This window comes from Chiloscyllium plagiosum, unplaced genomic scaffold, assembly GCF_037043375.1.
Source record: "Chiloscyllium plagiosum isolate Xiang-an unplaced genomic scaffold, Cpla_swu_hap1 HiC_scaffold_5, whole genome shotgun sequence".
NCBI lineage: Eukaryota > Metazoa > Chordata > Chondrichthyes > Orectolobiformes > Hemiscylliidae > Chiloscyllium > Chiloscyllium plagiosum.
This window is the reverse complement of record NW_028270143.1, coordinates 3,366,680-3,389,707: the sequence shown is the minus strand read 5'-3', so window position 1 is coordinate 3,389,707 and position 23,028 is coordinate 3,366,680.

The window sequence follows — 23,028 nt, the reverse complement described above, 5'->3', positions numbered from 1 at the left end:
TGCACTCCAAGGTCTCTTCATTCAGCAACACACTTCGGGACCTTACCATAAAGTATGTAAGTCCTGCCCTGATTCGCCTTTCCAAAATACAGCACCTCACTTTTATCTAAATTAAACTCCATCTGTCACTCCTCAGCCCATTGGCCCATCTGATCAAGATCCCATTGTACTCAGAGGTTACCTACTTCGCTGTCCACTACATCTCCAATTTTGGTGTCATCTGCAAACTTACTAACTATACCTCCTATGTTTACATCTAAGTCATTTATATAAATGATGAAAAGCAGTGAACCAGCACCGATCCTTGTGGCACACACTGGTCACAGGCCTCCAGTCTGGAAGGCAACCCTCCACCAACACCCTCTGTCTTCTACCTTCATGCCAGTTTTGTATCCAAATGGCTCATTCTCCATGTATTCCATGTGATCTAACCTTGCTAACCAGTCTCCCATGAGGAACTTTGTCAAACGCCTTACTGAAGTCCATATAGATCACATCCACCGCGCTGCCCTCATCAATCCTCTCTGTTACATCTTCAAGAAACTCAATCAAGTTAGTAAGACATGATGTCCCACACACAAAGCCATGTTGACTATCCCTAATCAATCCTTGCCTTTTCAGACACATGTAAATCCTGTCCCTCAGGATTCCCTCCAACAACTTGCCCACCACCGATGTCAGACTCACTGGTCTATAGTTCCCTGGCTTTTCCTTACCACCCTTCTTAAATAGTGGCACCACATTACCCAACTTCCAGCCTTCCAGTACCTCACCTGTGACTATCAATGATACAAATGTCTCAGCAAGAGGCCCAGCAATCGCCTCCCTAGCTTCCTACAGAGTTCTAGGGTACACCTGATCAGGTTTTGGGGAATTACCCACCTTTATGTCTTTTAAATATCCAGCATCTCCTCCTCAGTAATATGGACATTTTTCAAGATGTCACAATCTATTTCCCCACATTTTATATCTTCCATGTCCTTCTCCACAGTAAACATTGATGCAAATTACTCATTTAGTATCTCCCCTATCTCCTGTGGTTCCACATATCGGCCGCCTCGCTGATCTTTGAGGGGCCCTATTCTCTCCCTAGTTACCCTTTTGTCCTAAATGTATTTCTTAAGTCCCTTTGGATTCTCCTTAATCCTATTTGCCAAAGCTACCTCATGTCCCCTCTTTGCCTCCTAATTTCCCTGTTAAGTATACAGAGGAACCTCGATTATCCGAACAAGTTGGGCGGATACTATTTCGTTCAGATAATTGATTAGTCGGATAATCAATTTTACCTCAAACAAGGGAAGCCATACTGATCTAACACCGTGCTGTACCTGAGAGTTTGTTTAAATCCATAATTTTAATGATTTTGCTATTTAAACAAACTAATTTTTGCATTCTGCAAATTACATGATAAACTGAGAAGGACCAAACCCTTACCATCACATAAATACTGTGTATGAAATCCCAGCACTAAACAAAGTCCTGAACAGCTTCTATGATCGTAAGAGCATTTGGCAGTTTCTGGGAACTCAGTCTCGCGATAGAAAGACAGACGCACTGCCTTATGCATGTGTTTCCTTTCTCGGCCATTTTTCTCATGAATGACCTGGTAAAGTGACGGGAATATAAAACACTTACATTTGCAAAGGGCTGTGTAACCAACACTTACCTAAAAAATATCCAGTCGCTGATGCTTGAGCTGCTTGTGTTTCTCTGTTTTTGCCAGGGTTTTCACATGTTCTTCAGTACAGGTAAATCGAATACACTTACCTCTTTGATGTAACATTTTTGCGGCACCTTGAGATCTTCTTTGGATAATCCAATATTTCGATAATCGATATTCAGATAATCGAGTTTCCTCTGTACTGCCACTGCCTTTATACTCTTCTAAGGATTCACCTGAACATTGCTGTCTATACCTGTCATATGCTTCCTTTCTATTCATGACCAAACCTTCAATTTCTCTCGTCATCCAGCATTCCCTACACCTACCGGCCTGGCCTTTCACCCTAACAGAAACATAATATCTCTGGACTCTCTGTATCTCATTTTTAAAGGCTTCCCATTTTCCAGCTGTCCCTTTACCTGCGAACATCCGTCCCCAATCAACTTTTCAAACTTCTTGCCTAATACTGTCAAAATTGGCCTTCCTCCAATATAGAACTTTAAGTTTTTAGATCCAGTATATCCTTTTCCATCACTATTTTAAAACTAATAGAATTATGGTCGTTGGCTCCAAAGTGCTCCCCCACTGACACCTCAGTCACTTGTCCTGCCATTTTTCCCAAGAGTGGGTCAAGTTTTGAGGCTTCTCTAGTTGGTATATCCACATACTGAATCAGAAAGTTTTCTTGTACACACTTAACAAATTCCTCTTCATCTAAACCCTTAACACCATGGCAGTTTCAGTCCACGTTTGGAAAGTTAAAGTATTTTGATGCTGCCAGGTTTGATGTCAATATCAATCATACTCTGCTCGAAAGCTTGTAGGTGACATTCAGTTGGTGAATGACAACTATATTGTCCAAACTGAATGCAATTGGAAAGAAGATAACCTTTAAAATGCAGGTCAGGTTTGTAATGGACCTAATACTGTGACTCCATTCATGGTTTGAAGTAAAAATTGCAGTAGTTGTAATAGTGCAGGTTATTTGCACATACACTATATCTGGTAGATGAAGTTAAGACAAATCGTATAATCTATGCCTGATGCAGAATTGCTGTAATGCATTTAGCTCTATGGAGTGAGAACAATAAGCAAATTTGATGTTAAGCAAGCTCTATGGAATACAAACATAAATACATCCTTTAAAATGAAGACAGAAACTGCAAGCGACTTAAGAATGAACAGATTCTATCTAAATATCTAAATGAAAATATGGAAACATTACTAAGTACTTATGGGTGAGGAGGGATTAAGGATACATATGGATTAATATTGTTACTTACCTAAGTGCAAGTCATTCTCAATTATACTTGTTGAAACCTTGGTTAAAAGGTATTTACTTATTCAAATCAGGTCAGTTGTGATTCTCTAAAATGTTTAAGGTTTGAAAAATGAGCAAAATTTATGTGGCTGTGTTATGAAACAACATAGAATAATATCTGTGGTGTAATCTGGCTGTTTAATACTCAAATTTTAATGTCAAATGTTTTCACTGGTGTACTTGAGCCAAACTTTCCATCAGTTTAACTAAAGCAGTGCCTCACCCTTTCTTGGCAGCATTATGTTTATAGCAGTCCCCTCATGCTTCCCTCAAAAAATTCCCGAGGTCACAAGTTTGTATTCATGGAAGTTTGCTTGAACATCAAGGACAAACCTCAAGAGTATTCCAAAACAGCAAAGCCAAAAATTTTAAAAAGAATACCAAGTCCTAAATGCAACAGTGCATTTGCACTCCCATTCCTACTGACTAATGCCACAGCTTTTCCTTTTTTAATGTATTTCATTCCCTTGGTGAGTAGACCACTCCCAGACATTTCACAGGAGCATTATAGAACAAGCTTAGACCCTGTTACATAAATATTTCTCTCATATGTGTGCTGTACCTGTCTTCCATCCTATACAAGTATTGTTATATCATATGTAAAAGATGAACATTTCAAGATGTGATTACTCTCCCTTTTCAAATGATTGCAAAGGGACTTCTCTCCATTATGGTAGATCATGGAGATTACATATCCACACAGTGCAAGCCCTTGTTAGTTCATGTCTTCTGACTCAGTAAGAAAGCTGACCAACAGGTTTCTTATCATCAATAGGATATGTAAAAAAAATTGTGTCCTGCTTCTACAGTCCTATTTTAATAGTGATAAAATAAATTATTGATTAATGATTGACAATGTTAAATATATGGCAGCTATTCATCTCAAGGTGTTTAAAATTGTGTAAGTTAGACCTTTTAAATGACAAAAGACATTGTTAAAGTATTAACGATGTAGGTGGTACCATGATTGACATTTACAGTGTGATATATCTGTCACATTATGACATACGTAAGGATTTATCAAGCAATATGTTTTTACCAATTAGATCTCCCTCTATCTTTAAAACACAGGCACTGTATCTCAAATCAATGAGAGTAAAATTGCCATGCGAACCTTTTGGGTGAGGATAGTTGTTGAAATAGTATCTTTCTCAACTAGTTCCTGGCATTGAGAGAAATTCTTTCTCTTTCCCAAGTAAACCAGCCAATTAGTTCAATACCTTTGGCCAAATTGCCTCATAACATTTGACTACCACTATATGATAAAGACATGTTTTATTCCTTTGTAGGATGTGGGGATCAATGGTCTGGGCCAGAATTTCCTGCCCATCATTAATAACACTGGAGAAGCTGGTAGTGAGTTGCTCATTTGAACTACCGAAGTAGATTTGTTGCAAGTGCACCCACAGTCATGCAAGGAAGGGCATCTCAGTATTTTGATCCCACAGCAGTGATATAGCATGGAATGTTCAGCTTTCTCTGGTGGCACATTTGGAGGGGGGAAGGGCATCCAATTAGAAAGGATCGGGACCTACATGGAACCTGTCACCTTAGTGCTTTCCCATTTCCCACCTCCACTGGAATTCTAATCCGTGTAGGTAGCCCTATCACCCCCAGCTACAACCCTTACATTGTCAATTAATGACTACCTCAGGGCCTCACCTCACCATTATTGGTATTAAACCAACTTCAAGTGGGCTTGTCACCATGTGGAAAATGCTTGGAAACTAAAACTGTGCAACTGACTTTTCATTTCTGTTTGAATTGACTCCCTCAATCAAAGTTATTCAGTGTCTGATTGAGGGGCTGGACATCAGGAACCCTTTGAGAGGCAAATCCTTTCTGCTGACTGACCTGCACCAGTCTCCACATGCCCCTCATCCCACTCCGTCATCCCTTGAAAACACCTTTATTCTCAAACTATTGACCTTTGGTGCCTGGGTTTCTTTCTGATGTTGAAAACCTTTCAGCATGCCCTCCCCCGAGCGCTCTGATTGGTTGCCAGATCTCAGTGGGTGAGAATTCTGCTCTAGGGTCCTGATTTCAGGAAGAAGGCTAACTGTTGGCCTTGCCACTGCCTGATTGTCTTCTAGTTCAATAGGCCTTTCTAGAAAGAGGCAATACTGGTCACTTACCAAATCTCCAAAGAGAAGACAGCACCCTTGACTCCTGAAGAAATCTCCTCCTAGCATTCCAAGTCAGGATGGTGTAGTTTATAGGACAGCAGACCTTGTATGTGTTTGTGCTTCCTGTGTGTTAGTTGCTCATGCCCTTGTTAGTTATCCTGAGTGAAAAATATTGAGAGTTTGGAAGGTTTTGTTGAAGAAACCTTGGTGAGTGCCTGTAGTTCATCTTATATGTAGTACCCACTGCAGCCACAGCACATTGGCGGTGAAGGGAATGAATGCTTGAGGTGATGGATAGTGTCAAGCTTCTTGAGTGTTTTGGGAAGCTGCACTCTGTCATGACAATGACAGGGCTTGTAACCAAAACACAACTGCAGATGTAAATTCAGTGGCTATCTAGAGAGAGAGAGAGAGAAAGATCCTGGAAAATCTCACTTGAGTTGGTGGTAAGGAAGCTTCAAACAGAAGGACATAAAAAGGAGAAAATGCATTTCAAACTGAGCTGTAATTTTCTGAGGGTTTTCTGAAACTGTGAACATAGTGGAAAAGTAGTCAGCAGTCTGGGCAAGAGACATGTTTTCTGTCTTTGTCCTTCAACAATACGCAAGAACAGGAGTTAAAGTTAGTTCAATGCTGATCTGTATGCGTTAGTGGAAGAAGGTGTACTAGTGAGCTGAGATGCTCAGGTGTGTCAGTAGGTTGAGTTACTCAGGTACGATAGCCTGTTTTTGAGTGCTTGTGTGCTGTGAAGGTCACTTTCAAAACCTACCCAACCAGTCACTCCTTCGTTACAAATAAAGGACCGTTACTTTCTGAGTGCTAGAAATCATTAACCAGCAAGTCTTTTAACTTCCATCCATTTTGGACTCACCTGTCATTTCTAATTATATCCATGTAGGACATCATTATTTCTTCTCATATGTTTTGTAACTAATAAACTTACTCTTCGTTAACTCATTGATGATTGATGGAATTGGCTCTTTTTTTAAAGGTAAATTTATTTCACCTGGGAGAAAGATACTCGAAGGAAGGGGAACTTTAGTAAATTAATCTTGTTGTGACTAACCAAAGGGGTGAGTTAACAATGAATGGAAGTCAATTCATTTGCCCTTACTCAATTTGGGGTAGCCCATCTGGAACTATAATAAATTGGGAACTTTGCCAGGATCTGGTCATAACAACTCATTCAGACTGTGGAAATTATTCCATCACAGTCACTACTTGTGCTGGTGGACAGGCATTGGGGAGTCAAGAGATGAATTGCCTGTTTCAGAATTCCCAACTTTTGACTTACTGTTGGAGCCACAGTACTTATATAATGCGTCCAGTTCAGTTTTTGGTCAATAGTAACCCCGGGGATATTGCCATTGATTGTCAAGGAAGTATGATTAGATTCTTTCTTGTATAAGCTGCTCATTGTCTGGCATTTCTTTGGTGCACATGTGACTTGCCACTTATCAGTCAAGGTCTGGATATTTTCTGGGTTTTGCTGCATATGAATATGGACAACTTCAGATCTGAGGAGTCGCAAATGGTGTTGTGCAATTATCAGTGAATCTCCCACTTCTGACCTTCTGATGGAAGGAAAGCTGTTGATGAAACAGCTGAAGATAGTTGGGCCAAGGACATACCCTGAGGAACTCCTGCAGAGATGTCTTAGAACTGTCTTTACTCTCCAACAACCACAACCATCTTTCTTTGAATTACGTATGAATTCCAGTAGTGAAGAGTTTACCCTTGTTTTGTGACTCTAGTTTTGCCAGAGTTCTCTCATGCCAAACTTGGTCAAAAGCCTCGATGTCAAGGCCAGTCACTCCACTATCCCTACGCATTTAAGTAGTTAAGATATAACTTTTTTTGATGATTTCTTATCCTCTTTAAACTTTGTCCTAACCATCAGCAGACTTGAACTGAGTAAACTTGAATGGCACTCTTCGTGTCATTTGTGTTGCACTGAAGAAGGCCACCCACCTCTTCCGCATTTATCGATTTAAAAGAAACCATCATGCAACGATTTTATCTATGGGCTTGTGCACTTTCATAGTTCTGTGATGTAGCAACTCTAACCACAGAAAGATAACAAAAAGATGGGTTTCTACTGCAAACCAAGTTTATTCTTCTTTATGCCATAGAAACTTAAAGCATGCCAAATTTGACCCATCAACCTATCCCTTCCACAATTGTGGGATAGTTTTCTTTATAAATCCACACTACAGGCAGGAACGTTAGTCAACTTTTTTTTGTTATGAAAAAAAGAAGTGCGCTAAAGAAGTTTGGAAGTACAATTACACTTTTCTTGGCTCAGAAAATCAATGCTACATAGTTGTAGCAGCAAATCTAACCCTTGGTCTTTGTGTGCCTTACTGGGGCCAGAGGATCACATACTCAAAGTTTAATCAGGTTGTCATATCAAATCCTATAAACAGAAGAGAACATAGCAGTTGTTTCATCAATGAGAAGACCAGAGTCCTTCTCGCCCATCTAACCACAATATTCCCTCGGTATATTTCTAATAGCCTTTAATATTATTTGTTGACAAGAACCTTATAAGTTACTTCTTAAAATCCATTAAGGTTCTTTGTTTTACTAACCAGGTCAATAATTTGTTTTACATACATAGCACCCTTTTAGCAAAAACGTTTTACTGCATTTCCTACTTTCTTTTTCACATTGGCGCCAACGACATAGGTAGGAAGAGAGATCTGGATTTCAGGCAGAAATTCAGGGAGCTAGGATGGAAGCTTAGGGCGTGAACAAACAGCATTATTATCTCTGGTTTGTTACCTGTGCCATGTGCTAGCGAGGCAAGGAATAGGGAGAGAGAGAAGTTGAACACGTGGCTACAGGGATAGTGGAGGAGGGAGGGTTTTGGATTCATGGATAATTGGGGCTCTTTCTAGGTAGGTGGGAGGGACAAACAGGACGGACTTCACCTGAACCAGAGTGGTACCAATATTCCTGGGGAGGGGGGGGATATTTGCTAATGCTCTTCGGGTGGGTTTAAGCTAATTCAGCGGGGGATGGGAACCGAAATTGTAGTTCGAGTATACAGGAGATTGAGAGTAAGGAGATTAGATCTAAGGTTTCAAGGTTGCAAGAAGGCACCGGCAAGCAAGAGGTTACTTTGAGGTGTGTCTAATTCAATGCCAGGAGCACCCAGAATAAGGTGGGGGAACTTGCAGCATGGGTTGGTACCTGGGATTTCGATGTTGTGGACATTTCAGAGACATGGGTAGAGCAGGGACAGGAATGGCTGTTGCAGATAGTGGGATTTAGATGTTTCATTAAGAACAGAGAAAATGGTAAAAGAGTGGGAGGTATGGCACTGTTACTCAAGGACAGTATTACGTTTGCAGAAAGGACGTTTGAGGACTCATCTACTGAGGTAGTATGGGCTGAGGTTAGAAACAGGACAGGAGAGGTTACCCTGTTGGGAGTTTTCTATAGGCCTCTGAATAGTTCCAGAGATGTAGAGGATAGGATAGCAAAGATGATCCTGTATAGGAGCAGGAGTGACCAGGTAGTTGTTATGGGGTCTTTAACTTTCCAAATATTGACTGGGAATACTATAGTTCAAGTAATTTAGATGGGTCAGTTTTTGTCCAATGTGTGCAAGAGGGTTTCCCGACACAGTATGTAGACAGACCAATAAGGGGTGAGGCCACATTGGATTTGGTACTGGGTAATGAACCTGGCCAGGTGTTAGATTTGGAGGTAGTGACCACAACTCGGTAATGTTTACTTTAGCGATGGAAAGGGATAGGTATATACCTCAGGGCAGGAGTTATAGCTTGGGGAAAGACAATTATGCGATTAGGCAGCATTTAGGATGCATAGGATAGGGAAGGAAACTGCAGGGGATGGGCACAATTGAAATGTGGAGCTTATTCCAGGACCAGCTACTGCAGGTCCTAGATAAGTGTGTGTACCTGTCAGGCAGGGAGGAAGTTTTCGAGCACGGCAGCCGTGGTTTACTAAGGAAGTTGAATTTCTTGTCAAGAGGAAGAAGAAGGCTTATATTAGGATGAGACTGAAGGCTCAGTTAGGGTGCTTGGGAGTTACAAGTTAGCCAGGAAAAACCTAAAGAAGAGCCAGGAGGGGACTTGAGAAGTCGTTGGCAGATAGGATCAAGGAAAACCCTAGTCTTTCTCTAGATATATCTGGAATTAAAGAATGAACGTAAGATTAGGGGAAATCAAGGATAGAAGTGGGAAATTGTGCACAGAGTCAGAGGAGATAGGGTAAGTGCTAAATGAATACTTTCCATCAGTATTCACACTAGAAAAGGACAATGTGGTCAAGGAGAATACTGAGATACAGACTACTAGACTAAATGGGATTCAGGTTCACAAGGAGGAGGTGTTCGCAATTCTGGGAAGTATAAAAATAAGTATGTCCCCTGGACTGGATGGGATTTGTCTTAGGATTCTCTGGGAAGTCAGGGAGGAGATTGCTGAGCCATTTGCTTTGCTCTTTATGTCCTCATTGCTCTATAGGAATAGTGCTAGAAGACTGGAGGGTAGCAAATGTTGTTCAAGAAGGGGAGTAGAGATAATACTGGAGATTATTGACCTGTGAGCTTTGTTGTGGGTAAAGTGTTGGAAAGAATTATAAGAGATAGGATTTATAATCATCTAGAAATGAATAAGTTGATTAGGGATAGTCAACACGGTTCTCTGAAGGGTAGGTCATGCCTCACAAACCTTATTGAGTTCTTTGAGAAGGTGACCAAACAGGTGAATGAGGGTAAAGCAGTTGATGTGGTGTGTATGGATTTCAGTAAGGCATTTGATAAGCGGCCCCACAGTAGGCTAGTGCACAAAATACGGAGGCTTTGGACTGAGGGTGATTTAGCAGTTTGGATAAAAAATTGGCTAGCTGAAAGAAGACAGAGGGTGGTGGTTGATGGGAAATATTCATCCTGGAGTTCAGTTACCAGTAATTATCGCAAGGATCTGTTTTGGGTCCACTGTTGTTTGTCATTTTTATAAATGATCTGGATGAGGGCATAGAAGGATTTGTCTGTAAATTTGCAGATGACACTAAGGTCGGTGGAGTTGTGGATAGTGACGAAGGATGTTGTAGGTTACAGAGGGACATCGATAAGCTGCAGAGCTGGGCTGAGAGGTGGCAAATGGAGTTTAATGTGGAAAAGTGTGAGGTAATTCACTTTGGAAAGAGTAACAGGAATGCAGAGTACCGGGCTAATGGTAAGATCCTTGGTAGTATGGATGAGCAGAGAGATCTCAGTGTCCAGGAACATAGATCCTTGAAAGTTGCCACCCAGGTTGACAGGGTTGTTAAGAAGGCATACAGTGTGTTAGCTTTTATTGGTAGAGTGATTGAGTTTTGGGACCATGAGATCATGCTGCAGCTGTACAAAACTCTGGTGTGGCCAGATTTGGAGTTTTGCATACAGTTCTGTTCACCACATTATAGGAAGGCTGTGGAAGCTTTGGAAAGGGTTCAGAAGAGATTTACTAAAATGTTGTCTGGTATGGAGGGAAAGTCTTATGAGGAAAGGCTGAGGGACTTGAGGCTGTTTTCGTCAGTGAGAAGAAGGTTGAGAGGTGACTTAATTGAGACATATAAAATAATCAGAGGGTTAGGGTGGACAGTGAGAGACATTTTCCTCAGATGGTGATGGGCTAGCATGAGGGGACATAGCTTTAAAATGAGGGGTGATAGGTATAGCACAAATGTCAGAGGTAGTTTCTTTACTCAGAGAGTAGTAGGGGCATGGAACACACTGCCTGCAACAGTGGTAGACTTGCCAACGTTAACAGCATTTAAATGGTCATTGGATAGGCTCATGGACAAGAATGGAATAGTGTAGGTTAGATGGGCTTCAGATTGGTTTCACAGGTCAGTGCAACATCGAGGGCTGAAGGGCCTGTACTGCGCTCTAATGTTCTATGTTCCATTTTCTATGTTTTGTTGTCTATAATTTGCAATTATGACTCTTACTTGAATTCAAAGAGTCAAGATGTTCCATAACTTTAAATATTATAACATATCCAGTCAGTCTTCTCTTATCAAAAGAAAATAGAGAGAAAAGATCAATGTGGCCAATCTCAATATGTTGTTTCCTTAGGATCCAGGACCAGTCAGATGGCCCTGCAAATGACATCCACAATCGTCAGTTCTTTTCAATGATATTTCAAGGCACATATTTCTTCCTTATGTACCAGGAATTCAATATCCCTGATTTTATTAGGTGCATTTTTTTCATTCACATAAGGACAATTTATTTTATATTTTAATATCAATAACTTCTGAATTATTCATAAACTACGTTCAGTTGTAAAGCCCACTTTTTTGGACTGTAGACCAAAAATGGAATAAGATAATGCCTTAAAGCAAAGACACTGGATAAGAAGATGGTTGCAGTTTTAGGAACCAGTTGCTGGAACATAGCATATTGTGGGCTATCTCCTTATTTAAGCAGGGAGAGAGAATACTAAACAGAGCGGCACTGCCTGGGTTTTCAGGGCAACTTTTCAGAAACAGTCTTTTGACTTTTTTTTTCAGTTGAGACCAGTGTTGTCACTCAGGAGCCCTCAGCAAACTAACAACCACTTGATTGGTTCCTGGGCAGATGGCCCCTGCTTTGGATGTGGTCAAGCCAGCAGAAACAGCCAGCCTGTGAACAGAAAGTATCTGTCTCTCTCTCTCTCTCTCTCTCCGTTGCGTCTGTGTGGAAAAGTAAATAAAAATCTGTAGCAGCTAGCTGTTTTCCCTCACTTCCTCTGCAAGGTGTTTCCTCTGTAAATCCCCTGTTGAAAGGAAAAGAGGTGAAAACACGTTCAGGTACACTGAAGAGGCACTCCCAACAGTGTTGAAAAACTGAGCATTAGTGTATATCGACAAACTTGTATCATCAGCAAAGAGGGGATGGAATTGAAAGGACCCAGAAGAAAACAACTCATTGTTGGAGGCAATCCCGACTGGTGCCAGGACTGTGCTTCCCTAATTTTTTTCTTTTTGTCTTGTTCCTTTGTGTGTCTATTTGTGTGCATATGGATTTTTTTTAAAGGGCAAGAGTTTAAATTGTAGAGTTGTAGATTAGCAATACAATTTGTCTTTTTTGTCATTGTTTAAAAAAAAACTATTTGATTACAATAGATAGTTAAATTGATGAAAACAAAAATTTGGTGTGCATATTCTTTTCACATGAAGGAAACAGTTAGGCAAAATTAGGTAATTAGGTGGTTTAATCAAATTCCCACATTTCTGATAACTCTGGGAATAATGGGGATTAATTTCCTGGGAACTGATCCCGATGAGTCATGATGCTGTTCTGTTTTTCTTCTTGCAGCCATATTTGTTTAAATCCACCACCAATGTTTGGGTTAGTCTTTCTTTGAGCACAATTGTGACCTCTCTAGTTGAGATGATTTTCTTCTAACTAGCACATATTGTTGGCTGTAAAGGATTCATGCTTTTTGCATTCAATAGGTTGCCTTTTGACTTCCTACCCTGGCTCCAGGATTTCTAATTTCCAAACAACAGTGACTCAGACTTTCACAGGAGGCAGTCACAGACTTCTGCAACCTTTGGGCAGCTGACCTTCATGCAAGTAGAGAAGGTGGCGACTCACTGCCTGTGGCTGCCAAGGTCACTGTAATCCTCAACCTTTTCACATCCAGCACCTTCCAGGGACCTGCTGGTCATACTTGTATATGGAGCCCACATCTGCACCACTCAACAATTGCCTTGTTTGCCATGGGCTGTGACTTCAGGCAGATGAGGTGAGTGTCATGTCATGCTTGTTTGTGGTTGCATGCCGGAACCTGCTACCCCCCAGAGCCATCACAGCAGTTATAGATTTTATAAAAGTATGCAAAATTCCCTGAATTACTTTTCTTTTAGTTTTTTTCTTTATTGAGAGAAAGCACAGATCAGATTTCTGTACTTAATCAGAATTAATCTTGTTACAAATAAATAGATTCAAACTACAGATCAAAAATTATGAACTGTCAACATTGAGCTCTTCAAGTCAAAAGTTCTAACCCCTTTATAAAGTGCTCATTACAAAGATACACAAACAGACACAGGTAAGAAAATGAATCACTGGTGTTATTAGTGGAGGGAAAGACTAAAAAGCTGTTCAATGGTCTCTGTCCACAGAGTTTGTGGAGATGATCCTTTTGGCTTATCAAGGTGGTGCTGCTCCTTCTGCAGCTGACTTCACCTGCTTGTTGGAGGCAAAGGTGGTTGGTTGACATTTTAAAATCTCTGGTTTAAAGTTTGAGATCAGTAGCTCACAGTAACCTGAAGGAAAAATAAACTTGCTTTCTTCAGGCATAACATGTTCTTTTATTGCAGACAGATGAGACAGTTCCTTACCTTGCAGCTATCTGCCGATCTTGTTCACACCCATGGGCTGTTCACCTACTTGAGAGCCAGTCACACAGTTGTTAGCAGGCAGAAGACCTTTCTTATTGATAACTGGTCACGACTCCACTTACCAATCAATTACTTGTTGCCAGCCAAACCTCCATTCATACACACCCCCAGCTCTAGCTCATCTGTAGCATCCCTTCCATTACTGCTTGAACAAGCAGCTGTATAAACAGTACAAAGACTGTCAAGTTATTTGCAACAGTCCTTCTGCAATCCGTGGTTTTCATAACTGTGTTTTTCCCATTTCAGTTCACCATCAAAAATAAATAAAAATAAAAAGATGCAGCCTTTGTATGTCTCAACCTTTAAAAAAATTTCAAAAATATGTTTTATTCCAAAGTATGTGATACACAAACAACACAGTTCCATGAATACATCATTCATCCTTACTCTCTCTTATATAACCTTATGCAATCTTAGCATTTCTTAAACATTTGACTTAGTCCAACATTTTACATTTGGAACAATGCATCGGCAATTACATTATTATTTTGAGGAGAAAGTGAGGTCTGCAGATGCTGGAGATCAAAGTTGAAACTTTATTGCTGGAACAGCACAGCAGGTCAGGCAGCATCCAGGGAACAGGAGATTCGACGTTTCGGGCACAGGCCCTTCTTCAGGAATGAGCAGAGAGTGTTCAGCAGGAGAAGATAAAAGGTAGGGAGGAGGGACTTGGAGGAGGGGCGTTGGAAATGTGATAGGTGCAATGTGAATAACTGTTAACAATTAGTTGAAACAAAAGATGCCATCTGAGTAGTTTTGCTTTCCAACCTTTAAACGTATCAATGCAGGCCAATGGGCTATAATTAAAATAAGTTAGTGTTTCTTTGTTACCATGTCAGACATTGACTTAAATGTGGTGAAGATCCACCAACAACCCTGAAGCCTCTTTCTCCATAGGAAATTACTTCTTCTGATACTAGGCTAGCTTCTTAGATTACTGTGCCACTGGCTTCTCTATTTTTGACTCACTATCTGCAACAAGACTGCACATGTCCCCAAAGTCAGGGGCTTCAATTGCCATTTTGAAAGAACCAGATGTCACAGTCTAAGGGTACAGGATAAACCCTTTAGGAGTGAGATGAGGAGAAATCTTTTTTTTTAACCCAGACAGTGGTGAGCCTGTGGAATTCATTACCACAGAAAGCATTTGAGGCCAAAGCTTTGTATGATTTCAAGAAACAGTTGGATACAGCATTTGGGGCTAAAGGGATTAAAGGATATGGGGGAAAAGCAGGAATAGGCTATTGATTGGATGATCAGCCATGATCGACATGAAGGGTGGAGCAGATTTGAAAGGCCGAATGGCCTAGTCTTGGCCCTTTTTCTATGTTTCTGTGAGAAAATGAAAAATATCAAACTCAGGTTCCACTTTTATTCGAACTGCCTTCAGCTTCTCAAAAGGTACCTTGCAATCTGCTGGGTGAAAGTGAGCACTGCAGTTGCTGGAGATCAGAGTCAAAAATGTGGTACTGGAAAAGCACAGCAGGTCAGACAGCATCCAAGGAGCAGGTGTTTTGGGCAAAAGCTCTTCATCGGGCATTCTGCTGTCCGTACCACTTTTGCTTGTTTCTTTGCAAACTTTTTAAAGGTACACTATCATGCTGAAATTACACACAAATTTCCTGTAAAATCCACACATTCCTAAAAATAAAATCATGATTTCTAGCTAGTTTTAGGAATAGGGAATTGTATTACAGCCTTCACTTTCATTGTTCTTGGGAACTAGTCCTTCTCTTCTCATATAGTCCGGGTAAGCTGAGGGGTAACCTTATAGAGGTTTATAAAATCATGAGGGGCATGGATAGGGTAAATAGCAAAGATCCTTTCTCCAGGGTAGGGGAGTCCAAAACTGACAGGCATAGATTTAAGATGAGAGGGGAAAGATTTAAAATGGACCTGAGGAACAACCTTTTCATACAGAGGGTGGTGCGTGTACAGAACAAGCTGCTGGAGAGGTGGTGAAGTTGGGTACAATTACAACATTTATAAATGTTGTAAAAGTGTGGACATAGATACCACCATTATGCGTAGGGACACCTCCCACCATGTACATAGCAGGTACTCATGTGACTCAGCCAACGTTGTCTATCTCATATGCTGCAGGCAAGGATGCCCAGAGGCCTAGTACATTGGGGAAACCGAGCAAAGGCTACGACAACGGATGAATGGGCACCGCACAACAATCAACAGACAGGAGGGTTCCCTCCCAGTTGGGGAACACTTCAGTGGTCCAGAACATTCAACCTCGGACCTTTGGGTGACTATCCTCCAAGGTGGACTTTGGGACAGGCAGCAGAGAAAAGTGGCCGAGCAGACGCTGATAGGGAAGGCCCCAACTGGGACCTTGGGTTCATGTCACATTACAGGTGACCACCATTGCACTATACACACACATAGATACTCCTACACACACACTCTCTCACATACACACAGGCACTCCTATACACACATACACACGGACACACATACACACAGACGCGCACACAGACACCCACATACACCCTTGCAGACACACACATTCCCACACTCACACATGCACCCCCTCACAGACTTAAGACACTCTGCACTCACTACACACACACACATACACTCTCTCACTCTCACACCCTCCAACCCCCAACCCAAACAGACACACACACACAGATAGACAAAGACCCACATGCACACATATATTTTGTGGGGTGAATTTGTACTTGCAGGGTTACATTGTACTTTGCTCAAAAACTGCATGCATTCATGTAGAACTCTGAGCTCAAATACTGCATGAATTCATGTAAAACTCCGTTATCTCACTTTTTAGATTAGAATCAATCTAAACATCAGGTCATAGACAGAGAACACAGGGGGCTAACACCTTCAACATATTGTCTAGCTATCACCATTGTTAACAGCTAACCCGAGAATGCAACTTTTTAAAAAAGGGTTTTGTGATTTACACATGAAAGAAGTGAAACTATCACAGTATTCTAACAGATGAAAGGCTTAACAGACAATCAATTTTTCTATGTATAATTTCAGTTACATCACACTGTAAATTTTTGATATAAATTCTGTGTGTTAGGATTGAGCCCTCCACTACCACCTGATGAAGGAGCGATGATCCGAAAGCTAGTGTGCTTCTAATTAAACCTGTTGGATTATAACCTGGTGTTGTGTGATTTTTAACATTTACAAAGCACTGGATGGGTACATGAATAGGAAGGGTTCAGAAGGATATGGGCCAAGTGCTGGCAAATAGATTAATTTAGGATATCTGGCTGGCATGGATGAGTTGGACCAAAGGGTGTGTTTCTGTGCTGTACACCTCTATGACTCTGAGTTATTCACGTTTTTCTGAATTCACTTTTGACTAAACTTATCACTAGGCCAGCAGATTGTAATTGCTTAAACAGGTCTTCAACTATCTCGTGTGCTCTTGCCATGTATCAGTAAATATACAACATCACCTAAATTAACTACACAAGTATTAACCTCAGCCATGACTTCATTCATGTCCATTGGAATATAGCTGTGACAATGTTTACCCCTCAAAGCATCACCTAACATTGGTATAACCTATTTGGTATAACAGAGGTAGATATTTCTCCAGCCCTTAATGTTATAGCAATTGCTAGTAACCTTTCAGTAAATCCATATTGGAAAGGAATGTGATGCTGCTAAATCTGTCAATGCATTCTTCTAACCATGTAATTGGACGTGAATCTGTCTTTATGACTACATTTACTTTTCTATAATTTATAAAGAATTAAGTTGACCAACGCACTTTAGGAATTAACATTGTTAGTGAACTCCAGCTGCTTTGTCTAAGTCTACCAAGTGGTTTTCCAACATGTACTGAATCTTTGTTTCCATCTGAGCTTATTTTTCTGAGTTCAACCAATAATGGATGTTGTTTTATCAATCCTGGCTTTCACATCATGTCTAGCTAACGTAGTACATCCAAGTGTATCTCTACAAATTATTTTATACCTTCTCAGTGATCTTTCAAGATCCTCCCACTATTGTTTGCCTAATATGTGAACAGTGTCTAATCTTCTATATTGGCTCGTTAAATCATAGGAGGTTCACTTTCAGAACTGTTTGCTCTCCTACCTCACTCTTAATGTTTCTGTCACTTCCACTACTCTTATCACCTGACAGACTTGTTCTTCCTTATCTTCTTGCCAATGATGTTACTATTTTAACATGTTTATGTGTCATTATTAATTCTTCTTCCTCTAGGCAGGGGTATTTTTCTGACAAATCACTTTATTAAATATTTGCTTTGAGGGCTCCACCATGGAAAGGCAACAAGACCAATACTTCTTCTCCATATGTCCTACATCAAGATTTCATGTGCTATTCAGATCTCCTTGTGATATCTGAGCAGTTACACTATTTGGTGCGCAATCATCCCATTCTTCATCTGCAGGTCTATGACGCTGCCTCCATTTTCTCCTCAGAACTCTGATTTCAATACAATAACTCTCTGGAACTCCTTTAGCTTCAGCCCCAGCTTCAGTGTGAGCAGTCTGTGCTAACTTACTTAACTCTGCATTAGCTTCCAGATTCCCAATTAATATAGTCATGCCAAACACTTCTTCTGAATTATCCTCATTTTTAAATAGAGTTTTAGCTATCCTAATAACCACTTGCAGTATAACTGTGATCTCTTGTGATGGACTTTGTTTAGCCATTGCTTGGGTCACTACTAACAATAGAAAAGTATCCATGAAATGTTCTTGCAGTTGTTCCACTCTTTAACCACATTGGGCATTCTGTGATTGTAGGTGAAGCTCCTGCTAAATCGTTTCCAAAAACTGAATCAACCCCATCCATTGCTTTAGTGCCCTGACTATCACTAATCCAGGCAACAAATCATACTGCAGTTGGACTTTCTACATTGAAACTGGAATATACACTTCAGCTATCCCATTTACCAACAGTATGGTTTTCATTGAACTCTCTGGAGGGAAAACTAAATCCTTCTCCAGCAAGAGAGTTTGAGTAGTCCCCTGTATCTCTTAATAGAGTTCTGGGCGTGGATGCTTCCTTGGAAGAAAAAGGGGTTATTCCCATTGAAACCCTTCGTGGCTTTCATCCACCCTAAGGACTTATTCTGCACTTCACAGCAGTGTTTATATTTGTAGTTAATGCTACAAATTGACCCATGGCCTTTTCCATTCTTACAAAGTCCAATAATTTCCATATGTGCCTTGAAACTTCCAGTATTCAGAATGAATATGTCACACATTGTTACAAAGGAAATGTGTCAGCTTCTGAATTTCACCTCCATCCTCAGTACTTTCCCTTCGAATCTGAGGTGGAGAACTTGGGGCATTCCCAACTATCCATTCTTTACACTGACTTCTTCCCTTCCTTTCATGTACCTATTTTAAATCCCTTTCAAGTTTTTGTACCACCCTCCAGCATTTCCTCTGACAGCTCATTCCATACATGCACCACCCTCTGTGTATTCTTAGTAGGGAAAACATGAACAGATCTAAAGTTTGGGGCAAAATCTATAGGAGATAACTTTCTGCTGGGTATGTGTGTTAGACAAGATTCAAGGAGCAGGAGAATCGACGTTTCGTGCATGAGCCCTTCTTCAGGAACATTTGCCCGAAACGTCGAGTCTCCTGCTCCTTGGATGCTGCCTGACCTGCTGCGCTTTTCCAGCAACACATTTTCAGCTCTGATCTCCAGCATCTGCAGTCCTCACTTTCTCCTATATGTGTTAGACAACCCCTATAGCCACAGGAGATCACAGTTCATTTTGTTTTGACATGCCTCTCTCACTTTGAAGGGTTGCCTTTTGAAGTTCCCCTGACTCCCACCAGTATGACATTCAGGGTTCCTCCACAGGAAGCCACTGAATTTACATCTGCAGTCATCTTTCATCTGAATGTTGTTTTAAGAAAAACGTGTGTAATCCGAAGTTCAATATATCTGGAGGTGATAAAGAGTTATGATCTTCACCATGACACTTTCCCACATGATGAATGAAATGAAAATGATTCTCATTTCATTACAAAGGGAGGAAAAAGAATTAAATGTATAAAAGAACAAACACTCTATACAACTACATTTGCTCTCCTAGCCCCAATCAATATTTTCTTTTCAGTTCTAACGGAATCTTTTTAAGTTCTGGACAGAACGTCTGGCAATTACATTTGACTTTTAGATGGTATGATCGAAGAAACAAATTCCAATGGAAAGAGCTGGCATTCTGGGACATAAACTTTCGAAAAAGGCTAATGGGTTGCATGTCAATACAAACGATGGTCTCTCTGTACACCATTTCAGAGATATATTTTAAAGTATTTGAGAACCAGTCATTAACTGAGGGGTTCCTTCTCTACTGTGTCTGTGTCCAATTCCTGGTCAGTCTTTTTTTCTTGGAGAAGTACTCAATTAGTTTCTCTATTCTGGATATATGTTCTTGAAGCAGTACGGTTCAGATCCTGATGTCACTAATATTGATGGCCCTTTAAAAGCTTGACTACAGTTCAGAGCAGCAAGTGTAGGCTCACTTGTTAAAATGGCCTTCCGATTCTCAAACGCTATTGGCATTTTTCAGTCCATTCTACTTTTGTTTGTTTTCTGGAATAGGTCTGTCTGAAGGGCAGTTACTATACTGAAGTTTGGAATACACTTTTGGTATAACCCATACATTCCTAAGAATCTCCTGAAATTTCCTGGGATTGGGGAACAGAGCTACTGCTTGCACTTTTGAAGCCCTGGATAATACTCATCCTCAATCCAATTTATTCTTGACATAAATCATCTGAGTGTTAGCAATCTCACTGTTTGTGAGATGAATGACTAGGCCATCTGACTGTATTTTCTTCCAGTTGGCCACCATCTAGGTTATTAACCTTGAAAGGTGGCAGGGACATTCTGGAGCTCAAATGGCATAACTCTACATTGGTATTGCCCTTCCAGAGTTAGAAAGGTGGAGCTTTCCTTCACATGGGCAGTCAGGGGATCCTGCCAATACTCCTTGAGTAAATCTATCATTGTGTTGTAGGCTGCTTTGCCTATTCTATCCCTGCAATCTTCTCAGATTCTGGTCACTGCATGAATATTTTAGTAGTCAATGTAGATCCTTGAAGAGTCATCCAGCTTGGGCACAAGCACACATGGGCAGTTTCAGACATTATTTAGCCTCAGTTTTCATCTCTGCAAAACCCTACCTGTACTGAAGAAGGGTACCCAGCATTTCTCCCTCAAGTGGGTTCTCAGTTTCCTATTACTCTTCCTATTTCCATCCTTACCAATGGGTTCAGGGTGACTAGATATTGCATTTTGGTAAAATAAAGAAAAGCAGGATTTATACAATTAAAAGTTGGGCCTTGGGTATGTTGTAGAACAGATGGACCTAAAGCTTTAGGTACATAATTCTTTGAAGTTTGCATTACATTTAGATATGGTGTTTAAGAAGATGTTTAGTACTCTTACCTTCATTGTTCATATCTTTGAGTAAAGGAGTTGGGACATCATATTGAGGTTCTACAGGACGTTGGTAAGGCCTCTTCTTGAGTATAGTGTCCAGTTCTGGTCACTGTTATAGAAAGGATATTATTTGGCTGGAGAGGGTTCAGAAGAGATTTGCCAGGATGTTGTCGAGAATGGAGAGTTTGATTTTTCAGGAGAGGTTGCATTGGCTTGGACTTTCACTGGAGCATGGGAGGTTGAGGCATGACCTTATAGAAGTCTCAACTAGGGGGCATATTTTTAAGATGAGAGGATAAAGATTTGAAAATGAAATGTGGGGCAATTTCTTTTTACACAGAGATGGTCTGTGTGTAGAATGATTGTCCAGAGGAAGTGGCGGTTGCGGGTATAGTTACAACATTTAGATAAGTACATGAATAAGAAATATTTGAACGGGTACAGACCTTATGCAGGCAGGTGGGACAAGTTTAGTTTGGGATTATGGTTGGCAGGGACTAATTGGACTGACAGTCTGCTTCCATGCTGTATGATTCTATGACTCTACTATGACTCTCTGACTTGGGAACAGACTTTAATGAAGGAGCAGCGCTCCAAAAGCTAGTACTTGCAAATAAACCTGTTGGACTATAACCTGGTGTTGTGTGGTTTTTAACTTTGTCTACCCCAGTCCGACACCGACATCTCCTCATCATGGTACATACATCACAGGGCCTTCTTTTATGGCTCTGTAATCAGTGACACTGTAAATCTTGAGAGTTTTCCCTAAACGTTTCTCTGCAGTAAGAAGAACCAATATTGGACTAATCACTTTCACTGCTGTGCTACCCTCTCAAAAGAAGAGGAAGGCTTTCTCCTATGTTTCATCAAACTTAAGAATTAAATAGGCAAACTGATTTGCTGCCACTGTTCAGTTTGAGCCACTGGTGACTACAAGGGGCACAATACTATCCTTGCCATTCAGCTTGGCCTGCTTTAATTCAGACTCCCTCTCCTGTTATTTTTCTCGAAATTCCCTTCCTTCTTTTCTTGTACGTTCCTCTCTTTCTGATTTCTCCAATCTCACATTTTCCCTTCATCTCAAAATTCTAATTTCTGTTGCTCCAATTTTAAGACCTTTACCTCTACTCTTTCTCATCCACCCCCTCAAATTCCCCCTGTGAATCGCTGGTCTCTTAAAACTTTGGGGCATCAGATTTTTTTGATTAACTTCTCATTACCTACATGTCTCACCAAGCCTTTCAACTGTTTGAGACACAGAACTTTTAAATTCTCAAAGATAAATTCCCCTAATCCTCTTAATAAAAAAGGTAGCATTGGATGTGGACATTTCTGAAATATCGCAAATGCAAATTCAAACAAGATTCTTGCAGGTGATTTTAAAAACTTGGTTTCAAAGGGACAATTTACCAATCCAAATTTTCCTTTTTTTATGTGAGTTCAAATCATATATGTGATTGGGCAATGTTCCTTGATCTGTGACAGTTTCTGATAGGATACCTCCAATTATCAAGCTCTCAGTTGTGGAGGGATGAATTGGCTTCTCTTCTTCATTAACATGCTTCCTTGATTGGTCACAAGAAAGTTATTTTGGAAAGGAGCCCTTTCATTGGGGATGCCTTTTTCTCAAACTAACTTAATTTATGTTATAAAAGGAGCCAATCTAACCATGCTTTGTTTGGTTGATAAAGTAATGAGTTAACTCATGACAAGAAATAATGACGTACCACAGTTTGGAAATGAAAGACTAGTCAAAAAAAGAATTTAAAAAATTGATATCCAGAACACTCTCTAGATTTTGCGAAGAGGAATGCTATGACTCTTGTGTTAATTGATAATGGTAGTAAAGATGTTGTAGATGAGCAGTTGATTTTGGAAGTTTTGGTTTTGAAGGTCAGCCTAAAGGCTTTTGTGGTGTTTTCTTTCAATGGTGGCTAGCTTCTAGTAAGTATGATAGGGTATATTTTACTTTTCACATACTAACCCACATACCAGCATATTAGGTCACTAACCCCTTGTTATCTCTAGCCACTGGAGATTATAGTCCAGTTTGTTTTGACTTGCCTCTTTCCCAT